General features: G+C 35.7%; 2 pseudogenes; one reads left to right on the top strand and one right to left on the bottom strand.

The window, feature by feature from the left end:
• Nucleotides 1-9,606: 9,606 nt before the first annotated feature.
• On the top strand, nt 9,607-11,004 carry LOC136841352 (cytochrome b-like; annotated as a pseudogene).
• On the bottom strand, nt 10,842-12,425 carry LOC136841362 (NADH-ubiquinone oxidoreductase chain 1-like; annotated as a pseudogene).
• Nucleotides 12,426-12,718: the final 293 nt, after the last annotated feature.

Here is a 12,718-nt window from a genome sequence, read left to right as displayed (position 1 = left end):
GTGGTCTGAATGCCTGTTTAGGACAGGCATGTTCTACTACCAATTACAGAACAACGTGGCCATAAGGAATTATGTTCATTACTTAAAAAGGCTTTTCTGTTTGACTCCGTCCTGGGGATAGGCACTTCAACGGTTCACTTTTGAATGTCTTGGCAATCTAATAAGAATCAGCCAAGGTATCGCATAATTCATCATATTTGAACGATATCTCTTACAACATAATCAGCACGAGTCACTTAAGCAAACGTCTCCGAATATTAAGGTTTGTGTATCTATTCATATATATATATATATATATATATATATATATATATATATATATATATATATATATATATATATATATATAAAAATATATATATATATATATATATATATATATATATATATATATATATATATATATATATATATATATATATATATATATATATATATATATATATAATCTGTGTATGTGCTTGTGAATACCTCGTACTGTTCTCCTTCTGCTTCAAAAGGTTGGTCATAACTTGGAGGGATTAGATTAGGAAACTGATGGATACTTGACTAAATCTTTTAGTAGGATCCCAGACAAGAGTCTGTATCCCTAAGACAGTTTTTATAGGCTTGTCTGGGCATACTACTAGACTATTTATTGGTTTAGGGGAAATTACTGAATGTTGTTGGGTAAGATATTTCTTCCAAGTTGTTTGAAGAGAGTAATAAGAAAGTGATTTAATGCAAACAAATGCATTAAATTGTAAGGAAATTGCCCATATATCTATGTTCATACCATTATCAAGATGCAACAAGCTTAAATGATTTCGTATTTGTTTTTGCAAAGATTATTCATTTCTGAAAGCTATAAACGGTTATTGAATGCTTTAAATAAATTTCGAGAACATTGTTGCTTTGTATTTATTGGTGATAGATTTTTATTGGAAGTAGTTTATCAGACTGCGTTAGAACATTTAGAAGCGAATCACAGAAAAACAGAGGTAAGAAACGCAGCTGAGTCTCCAATACTTGTTACGTGTGAAGTGAAAAAGGAAAAGAAATGGAAACCACGAGAGGTTTTAAACCACATCTTCATGGAGAGAGCCATACGAGCTAAATTCAAGTGGTAATAAAAATGTAAATCATCCCAAAAATAAAATGAAAATTCGAATATCTCCGAGCGTTCACGAAGCAAAAGTGCTTTTGCTAAATTCCAGGTTTTCTAGACGATTTCCCTTAAAAAGTAGTTTTCTTTACTGTGCATTAGCATGGTACTGTATACATCTCTAGAGCATCCCGTCCCTTATGACTGGTTTCATCAGAATAATTCTTGTGGGTGAGCTGTTAGCACCCATTGCGAACTCTTCACGTACCATAATTTCTGAAAGAACGGAATGAAAACCTTTCTCTTAAATCAGTGACGCATCTTTTACAACTTAAATAAATTCATTTAAACATCAAGTATGTTTGTCTCGTTATGCTCATTCTATAGACAATGAAACAAGAGGGAATTCCTTAAGAGCTCGCCGACTCTGCCTCGTCCATTCTCTTGACCTCGTTGTATAATATGATGGATTTTGTAATCTCAAAGAGACTGCAGGAAGTCAGGATGTATCTCATTGGAAAGTCAACTGATCTGATCAGTCCTTCGTACTATTCGCTTCTAGAATAAGGAATCTTACTTTTTTTGTGTGCATCTTGGGAGTTTAACGCTTATTTTGCAGGCGTTAATGCCAATCACAAAGTGTCTGTCTTCTTACAATATAGAATGATTACTTCTCGGCAATGGAGCTCAGCAAATATAGGGAATCTACTGTAGGTCTGAATAGGAAAGCGGTTGCAAAAAAAGATAACTATCTGGATTAAATAAACTGCAAAAAAATATCCGTCATTTTTAAAGCTTGTAGTGAATAAGTTTTAAAACGGTCAGGACTGTAGAGAAAAGGAACTTGATACAATTGGAGTGACGAAACTAAAGAAAGTGATGAGACTAATAATAGGGTGTGAAAAAAAGAAGCAAGATAAGATATAGAAAATATCTCGCTAGTAGAGCGTGAAAATAAGTGCAGAGAAACATCTGCCATTGTGGCTAAAATGGAAATTTCATTAGGCACGTCAAACTTTTCTTCGTCTTTGGAAAAATAATGCGAAAAACGCTTGTTTTGTAAATGTTCTTTTATTCGGAAGCAAACTATTGCGGTTAATGACGTTATTTTCTTTCTAAACGTGGCGGTCTAGAAGTTTACAGAGAACTCGCTGTGTGACAGTCTTCCTTGAATAGTAATTGGTGAGAGAGGATTCATTTAATTCATGACTGAGCGTCACTTTTGGAGTCAATGACTTAAGAAAATTCATTCAAGAAACATTTTATGCTAATCGTTTTCGTAAGATGTAATAGAGTTGAGATTCATTTATTCCCTTTCAGCCAAAATGGCCATAGCCTTTGTAACGCCAGGATGCATGAGGTCAATCAGAAAATCTGTATGCAGATGCTGTTTTCGCCTTCATGCATCGAGAGCAGACAGGCCACTAATAATATATTGAGACCTTCCAGGTAGGGAATAAAGATGGAGTCAAAGTTCATTGTCTCATTCACAGTCACAGTACTGTCGAATACCAGATAAAAAGCAACAGAACTGTATTGGAGAAAAAAGTACAGTAAACGCGTGCGTGTCGATATAAATAAACTTCATTTTTAGTGCCACAGCGTTCCGTCTGCCAGTCTCATGGTCGCATTTTTTCCACTAGAAGATTCACTCTTCTTTCTTGTTCACAACAATGATGAAAAGGTAACTTTTTACAGGATATACTTTTATTTGACTCTGCTATTTATACTGCAAGTCTCCTTGACAGGACAATCTATTTTTTTAAGAAATTCTCCTTTAATTTTACCTTGTAAAGGTAATGGGTTCATATACAATTAATTACTTTTTGTTCGTACGGCCTTGCTTATATATGTATATATATATATATATATATATATATATATATATATATATATATATATATATATATATATATGTGTGTGTGTGTGTGTGTGTGTGTGTGTGTGTGTGTGAAACGGCGTGTGAGTGTGAGTGTGAGTGTGTTCGTATATGTGTGTTTTCCCAAGAAACGTTATTTCCCTCAAGACCTTGCTTTACAGTCGGTGAGAAAGAACAAAAACCTCTGAGAATTTAGAAGCGAGAGAAAGGCAGCATCGCTTTGAGTGATGTCTATGGAAAGAGGCCAAGCACGCGTTGTTACCCTTAACGGCACTAACCCATCAAGTGTACTTTACCTCTTGAGATCTATTACCCATTCCTTCGTCACTCCGCTTTATTAGTAGTCCACTGACGACGCCCAGTAGCCCTAAAAAAATCCGTGAAGCCCACCTGCGATTGCTTTCACTTTCATATACAATAAAGAGTTGGAGGGCAGCGTTCCCGAGTACCCGGGTCACGGGGGAAGCTGTCTGGACCAGTTTTTATGCAGTCCAGTTGTGCGAGTGAGGCGTCCTGAGGAAAAGAATCGAATCATCGTCATCAGGCTGGAGAGAATGATAAGAACGCCCATCTCATACGGCGAAGGATTTGTACTCTCGTCCCATGAATATCAATAAGGAGAATAACATGCGAATGGGAGAGGAATGCAAGTGGTGAAAGGGTGGAAGAGGTGGGACGTAGAGAGGAGGAGACAGAAAGACAAAAACAGAAAGCTGGACAAACAAAGGAAATGGTAATGACGCCGCAGAATATCAGAGTGAGAAGGGAATATTTAAATTTGACGAAAAACTTAATATGGACATTTTATAGCAAGAAATACTTTGCTTTTGATAGAAAGTGGAATGATTGTCTGATTTCATTGAAAAGGAAAGGTGCAAACGTAAAAGACTAGTTGAACTTTCCCGAGTTTGCGAGTATCATTATTATACAGCAGTTCATACGATAATTATTGTAATGCTTTATCTCATACTATTAATAATTGATGTTTACGAAAAGGAATATTCATACATTTGTTAGTATCGCCTTGCAATTGTTAACGTTGTTTACTGATTTCATGGAACGAGAGCGAATCATCCCCAGCAGCATCCCAGTCACTTAACCCCGATTTCGTGGTTTGATCTCATTCAAGGAACACCGCCACTGTTTATGACCATGTTTGTGCTGTAGGGCTAACTGTAAGCTCTGTTTTGAGTTTTCATGATACTCATCAATCGATTCGAAAATTGTTCGAGAAAAAGGAGAGCATCGGCCCCTTCCTCATAAATACATCAGAAATAACAAAATGTAGCCCAGTAATGAATCACGGTCTGACAGAAGTCATTTTATGTAATCCTAATGATTTCCTATAGTTATATATATATATATATATATATATATATATATATATATATATATATATATATATATATATATATATATATATGTGTGTGTGTGTGTGTGTGTGTGTGTGTGTGTGCATGTATGCATGTATGTATGTGTATATGCATATATAAACGCAAACACACACACACACACACACACACATATATATACATGTACATATAAATGATTGAAATGTGAAATTTGGGTGGAGATGGCAAAGTTATGGTTCTTAAAGAATAGAGAGAACGATCAAGGTCATATTGAGAATTATGAAAAAGATGTCATACAGTACAAATCTCCCGCATAAGTTGTTTGCACGATTACAAAACATGAAGTTAGGATTCTGCGACAGTGCAACTTGCATGGAATGCAATATGTAACAAGCAATGGAATAAAATGTAGTTAATTCATGTGACGTTATTGCAAAGAGCAATTTTGAATTCCATTTTCAACATTTTTCAGTGACTTCTGGCATGATGACGATTATTTGTATTGTTTATGTTATAAATATATCAGCCATGAAAAAACTTGTTGGGATTTTCTCACTACAATAAATAACTATAATTTGTGTTGGAATCCTGAGTAAAACAATATAAAAAAATAATAAGTGCTCTACGGTCAAGGGATTTCCAGTAATAAATATAGGAGCACATTTGTATCAATTACTAGTTGAAGACACGAAGAAATACATCTAATATTCTTTCAAAGGACTTTCTAACATTCATTGTAAACACAGTCAGCTTTTCATAATAACTGCCTAATATGCCCTCGAAATGTATGCAATGCTGTGCAGATAAAAACGAAACTACACACAGCAATTATAGTAATTAGAAGCTGAAGACGAAAAGCAAGTCATTCCTCACTTCATTGGATGTAAACTTTCACGATAATGATAATAGTAATTAGTGGAAATCCGGTAATTGTACTCACACATACTGCAAATAATCTTTAACATATCAAGCTCGGAAATTTAAATCTTATACACGTTTCATTCTTGAGTACAATGATGCGTACAAAGCATTCAGGTCAAAATAACGTTCCACATTTCTCTTTATTCTTCTAGAGATGTTTTCTGTAGCCTAATACTGTAGAGCAGGTATTGTACAACAACATTTAGGGCTGTGGGTTTATATCTCCTAACAAAAGATGCTTATCTTCCAGTATCTGGCCACAGGGAAAAAAATAGCAATTTTTCTTTTTTTATCTTTAGTTATGACCGACAGACAATGCATTAACGTCTTAAAAGAGATCCCATCTACACTGATAAAGAAGTTATTTTTGCATTCACCTATATTACTCACATACTGCACTACAACGACCGCACAAGAGTGGGTCAAAAGTCAAAATTAACATTTCCTCTGTTAGAACGCACAGGGGTTGGACTAATTCAGTGTTGTGTACAACTGAGCAGCTGACATTCATCGGCGTAAAGTACATTTTTTTTTTTATAAAAATGTATGTATAAAAATGTCTTGAAACTTAAACTATTATGCATATCTAAAAATAAACTTCTTTCAGACAAGGCCCCACCGCTTTTAGGAACGGCGAGAAATGAACCATAATTCTTATTAGCTAAGTTTCATGATTGCAGGTTCATTTTAAAGTGTTAATAACAGGATTTCCGACTGTTTTTTAGCAGTCATATAGAAGAAAAGTTATTTGACGAGGAACGATATGATTTTTCTTTCGTAGACGAATTCGTCCGTGACCTGAGAAGGAGATCAAGGATTACACTCAAGAGAAAAGTGACAGTGTCGTTCGGTGGTCGCTGCTTGTTAAAAATGACCAAGATCTGAAACCACAAACCAACAAGTGTGTCACCCAGGCTCGCAGCTAATAGGAGACCTCCCGGGAAAAAATCGCCTCCCTTTTATTGTACACCCGTTTTCGGGCATAAATACTCCCTGCATATTATTATTATTATTATTATTATTATTATTATTATTATTATTATTATTATTATTATAATAACAACAGCAACAACAACAATAATAATAATAATAATAATAATAATAATAATAATAATAATAATAATAATGATAATAATAATAATAATAATAATAATAATAATAATAATGTACAACAACATTTAGGCCTGTGGATTTATTTTTCCTAACAAAAGCTGCTTATCGTACAGTATCTGGCCATATGAAAATAGGATGATTGAGATAGAAATATTATTATTATTATTATTATTATTATTATTATTATTATTATTATTATTATTATTATTATTATTATTATTATAACGCTGAAAGAAGAAGAAGAAGAAGAAGAAGAAGAAGAAGAAGAAGAAGAAGAAGAAGAAGAAGAAGATGAGCTACAATTCAAATAACGATGAATAATGAATAACTTATAATTGACAATTTAATTTTGATAATCAGACTTACATTTCCTTACACGGTATTATGTTTTACCTTGATAATCCGCAATCTGTTGACCACTGTGCACTGGAACCTAACCTGCATCACGAAACTACGAAAAATTCTGTCTCTTCAGCCTGCCAGCACATCGTGACAGGTTGTGCTTTTGTCAGATATATTCCAGCGTTGCAGCTTGGACATGTGGAGGCTATCTACACGCGCAAGTTCGCAAGCTGCAACAGTTCTATAATCTTGTGTAATAATCTTCAAAAGTATGAATGGCAGAGCAATTTCTCATCTTCGCACTAGATGGTCAGATGTCCTGAACGTAGAACGCTTTCAAAGGAATGTTAAGACTTGACTGCGTAAATATAAGCATGAAAAATGGAAATAATTAAACAAACCTAAACATTTTGAAAATTTTGAGAGACTGGAATCTGCTGACACAGGTCCCCTAGGACTTAACTCTAGGCATGTTGAAATAACAAAAAAAAAAGAAAAAAAGATGAAAGCAATAAAGTTAGTAGTTTCTACTGCTACTACTAAGATAATGATAATAATGATAATAATAAAAATATTTTTATTATTATTATTGTTATTATTCATTGGTCAGTATTATTATTATTATTATTATTATTATTATTATTATTATTACGAGTTTGTTGGAGCACACTACCCGCGCTGGAACTCAGCGCTGCTGTCTCCCCTACCCTCCCGATCCCATACATATCACATCCCCACCTGGGGTGGACAAACAGGTTTGCAGGAGAAGGGTGGATGTCTCCCCTACCCTCCGTTCCCCTACCTACCCTGCCTCCACCCAGGGTGGACAAACTGGTTTCTAGGGGTGGATGTCTGTCACCCAAGTGAGGGGAAACAAGATCAGATCCACTTGGATTTTATTATTATTATTATTATTATTATTATTATTATTATTATTATTATTATTATTATTATTATTATTATTATTATTATTATTATTATTTTGATCGCTTTCAATCAGGAATAAACCTACAAAATATGCAGAACAAGTGTCCAGTCATTAGGAATCTCATATGTTAAAAAATGAATAATAGAGGGGCGGAATAACAAAAGCAAGACAAATACACGCAAAAATCTCCAACTCAGACCGGAAAAAATAAAACTACTGTGACACTCCAAAAGAGTATGATAGGCTCTCATTGTTTTATAAGAGTTGGCAACAAAATAATGCCAGAAAGGCACTTATTAAAACTGAAGTCATTCCAATACCATCGACTGCCAATATATAGATTAACAAGTATACTAGCCCTTTGAGGAGTATCACATTAGCATGACCAGATCCTTTCCTTGACTCTGGTTCAGGCCAAGCTCAAACCACGGACATTGATAACGCAAGGACAATGCTTTACGACTGAGCTATAACGGCTACCCACAGTCTTTAAGGAAAAGTAAAACCGGACTTTTAGGTATAAAGCAATGGAACGAAGTAGGTTCTCAACAGCATATGAATGGTTATTGCCACGAAATTATCAGCAAATGCTTTCTCGTGGTGCAAGAAATAGAGGCTATGAAGAGTTTAAGAAAGAAAGCCAAACTGGTTATCTTGTAAAGAGAACCATCTCTTCAGGCAATCTTACCTTAATTGCAAAGAAACGGAGAGCATGTTTATTTTCCAGATAGGAGCACAAAATTCAGATAACAGTTGATCAAAATATCTGAGGCATGCAGCACTACGTCAAATATTGAACGTTATTGGGTACAGTAGTACAAGATCAGATACTGAATAAAATAGTCTTGGAGCTTACCTGATGAATCTTATGATAACGCCACTCGTTGATCCATTCCAGATTACCGTTAAGGATGGGAGCAACTTGATCTTACGGTGAAAAAGTCTGAACTTGTCTAGGTTGTCTTGGGTGCAACTAGTCATTTGTAAAAGGGTATTGCAGGTGCCTAAATTGGTTTTTATATTCTCTCTTGTTTTCAGAAACAAGAATGAAAGTGCTGATCAAACGCTTCATCCATGGAAATTTTGTCAATGGATAATTGTCAAACAGGTATTTTATTGAACAAACATTTTGTTAAATGGAAAAATGATTTGTTGTGGAAAGAAGAGAGGAATGATTAAACAATGTTAAGCAATTGCTTACCCGTGAAATTTAGAAGTATTGTCTCTTGTTGCCAGATCTGATTATTAGTTTTAATGCAATCTCCATCTCTGAAATATTATGGAGGTTAACGTAAATATTAACCTACGTTTTGTTTACCTTTTGCCTCTAATCGAGGGTTTGGGCTGTTCTTTTTCCCCACCGCCAGGTGTTTCGCTTGTTAATGATAACATGCCATTGGGGATAATTCTATATTTTATTTTCCATATTTCTAAGTTGTTGGGTGATTAAGCAAAGGTTTGGTGTGTACACGATTTTCGTCACTCGAGAGAAGATCCGCTCAGGTGACTTGAGCAAGATCTTCAGCATTTTTCAACTTTGCCGTTTCCTGCTCTTTCTTTGTGTGTTTTGTGGCAGGTGTACTCAGAGCCTCTTCATCACTGATCTTCGCCGTTGCCATCCCTTTTTGCGTGCTTTGCGGCAGGTGTATCTATCACTGCAGCATTGTTGAGATTCTGTGCTGCCGGCTTCTAAAGTGCGCTTTGCGGCAGGAGAATATCCAGTGCTCCTTCACCCATGTCTGCCCTGCTGAGTATTTGCTGCATGAGAGCACAGTCAATGGTGCTTCTTCGTCCTTTTGAAATTCATCGTCGCTTTTAGCGCAAGCTTAATTTAGCTTTGGACCAAGGTGTTCACCTATATGAAAGCTCTCTTCAGACCATAGGGCTCACACTAATTTTATAAATCGTTATAATATGCGTATCAGCTGGACTGTTATCAAAATTTATATGATTCTCCTATATCTTATTCTTAATTTTCCTAGGGGCAACACTAGCTCTAATTCATCTACGTAACCTCACTACCTTCAAATGAAACATTCAGACTCCCAATTAAAATAATCTCACCCTTTATTTTACCTATATCCGTAGTACTTATCTTGCCATTTACCGACCAGATAGCGACATCAACTAAAGACACAACAGAACTCTCATTCCTGAAGTACCCCACTACAGCCACCCTAACAAGCGTAATTATTTTATATCTACTATTAACTCTTATTGTAGTAGTCAAGCTGAGATCAACCTTCTCCGACCCCCAACGAACATCCTAATGAAAGCACCTATACGAAAATCACATCCCCTTTTTAAAATCGCTAAAGGGTCCTAGTAGACCTACCCACTTCAGCCGACATTTCCATTCTCTGAAATTTTGGATCTCTCCTGGGCATGTGCATAATGGTTCAGATCGCAACAGGATTATTTCTAGCAATACACTACACGGCAAATGTAGACCTAGCTTTTTCAAGAGTAGCCCACATCTCTCGAGACAAACTACGGGTGGCTCCTCCGAACGGTTCACGCTAACAGTGCCTCATTCATTTTCATTTGCCTATACAGGCATATCGGGCGAGGAATTTACTATGGATCATTCTTATACATACATACCTGATCAGTGGGAGTAATTATTTTATTCTTAACTATAGCAACAGCCTTCCTAGGATACTTGCTATCCTGAGGGCAAAAGTCGTTCTGAGGGGCTATCATAATTACTAATTTGATGTCAGCAATCCCGTTCGTAGGAACAGATTTAGTACAATGAATCTGAGGAGGATTCTCAGTATGTGATGCAACCTTAACAAGGTTCTTCACCTTCCATTTCTTATTTCCATTTATTATTGCAGCTGCCTCTATAGTAAACAATTTATTCTTACATCAAACAGGATCCAGTAACCCCCTAGGAATTTCCAGACAACTGGAGAAAGTACCATCCCACCCATATTCCTCATTTAAAGACATCGTAAGATTTGTAGTCACACTAGCCGCCCTAATCATCCTAAAACTTCTATAGCCCTATCTACTTGGAGACCCAGACAACTTCATCCCAGTTAACCCCTTGGTTACCCCAGCACATATCCAACCAGAATGATACTTCCTTTTTGCCTATGCAATCCTATGATCAATCCCAAATAAACTGGGCGGAGTTATTGCCCTATTCATATCAGTAGCCATCCTATTCATTTTACCGTTTACACATAAAAACAAATTCTGGGAACTAGCCTTCTACCCAGTCAGACAAGTTCTATTTTGACCCATAATTAGAATTGTAATCCTACTCACATGAATTGGAGCCCGACCTGTAGAAGATCCATACATCCGTACAGGACAAATTCTAACAGTTCTATACTTTTCCTTCTTTATCATCGACCCATTAACAATAATTGCATGAGATAAACTCATGGACTGACTATTTATCTTTAGGAAGACAGGTGTTTTGAAAGCACCCAACAAGAGTTAGAATCTCTTAATAGTCTATCCTAATTTTCTTACAAAACTATACTAGAAGAACCTCTAAAAAAACCTTCAACCCCATGAAAAAAAATGCAATAATTTAAAGCCACCGGAAGAAAACTCTTCCGAGCAAGATATATCAACTTATCATGACGGAACCGTGTAAAGTACCACGCGCCCAAACAAAACAAAAACCAATAAATATGACTTTTATATAAAATAAAAGAGAAACAAGACCCCTCCCCAAGAAAATAATAGAAAAAAAGAGCCCTCAAAAACAGAATCCTGGCATACTCAGCCATAAAAACTAAAGCAAAGCCACCACCTCTATATTCAGTATTAAAACCAGACACTAATTCAGACTCGCCCTCCTCAAAAACAAAAGGAGTTTGATTACTCTCATCTAAACAAGAAGCAAATCACAGCAAAGCTAAAGGGAATCCTAAAATAAAAAATCAGCAATAACGTTGATAACTTTCAAATAGCCCTAAATCAAACCCTCCTGCTTAAAACAGCATACTAAGCAGAATTAAAGCAAGACTTACTTCATAAGAAATAGTCTGAGCAACTGCACGAAAACAGCCCAAAAAAGGATACTTAGAATTAAAAGCTCACCCCGCCCCCATAGTAGAATATACCCTTGCCCTGGTACAACAAAGAAAAAATACAACCCCAAATTCAAACGAAAACAAACCAAGCCCATATGGCATCAAACACCAACAAACCAAAGCAATAAATAACCTAAATACAGGAGATGAATAATAAGGAATAAAGTTACTTATAGTAAAGAAAGTTTGCTCCTTAGTAAATAATTTACAGCATCAGCAAAAGGCTACAACAAACCACCATAACCCACTTCGTTGGGGCCCTTCCGAACTTGACTATAACCCAAAGTCTTACGCTCAAGTAGAGTAAAAAAAAGCAACAGGGTCTAAAACAAAAATCACTAACATTAGATAACTGATTAACTTAATCAAAACCATCATACAAAGAATTCACAACGAATTACTCCCTATTGCCTATAGTAATCGCTATATTAACAGAGCCTAAATCCGACGCACTAATCTGCCAAGGCAATCCATTAAAGTTTATCTTAGGTAAAAAGTATCTAAAAAGCTCAATCCTTTCGTATTAAAGCCATTTTTAACTCATGAAAGATAGAAACCAACCTGGCTCACACCGGTTTGAACTCAAATCATGTAAAATTTTAAAGGTCGAACAGACCCACCAGCTAAACGGCTGCCCCTAGCTGAAATTTTAATCCAACATCGAGGTCGCAACTACTCTTGTCGATAAGAACTCTCAAAGAAAAGCACCCTGTTATCCCTAAAGTAACTTATTCTCCTAATCCTCAAAGAAAGATCAAACACTAATTAACACTATAAAATTTAATAGACAGTTACATATTATATCTACATCCCCCCAAACGAAATATAAGCTAGACAAAACTGCTTTTCACCCACATTGCAAATCAAGCCAAACTTATATTAAGTTTTATAGGGTCTTATCGTCCCATTAAATAATTTGAGCCTCTTCACTCAAAAGTTAAGTTTAAACATCGTAAAGGAGACAGCTTATCCCTCGTTCAACCATTCATTCAAGCCTCCAATTAAAAGACTACTGACTATGCTACCTTCGCATGGTCAAATTAC

Source organism: Macrobrachium rosenbergii, chromosome 1 (assembly GCF_040412425.1).
Source record: "Macrobrachium rosenbergii isolate ZJJX-2024 chromosome 1, ASM4041242v1, whole genome shotgun sequence".
NCBI classification, from domain to species: Eukaryota; Metazoa; Arthropoda; class Malacostraca; order Decapoda; family Palaemonidae; genus Macrobrachium; species Macrobrachium rosenbergii.
This window is presented reverse-complemented; position numbering and strand designations above follow the sequence as displayed.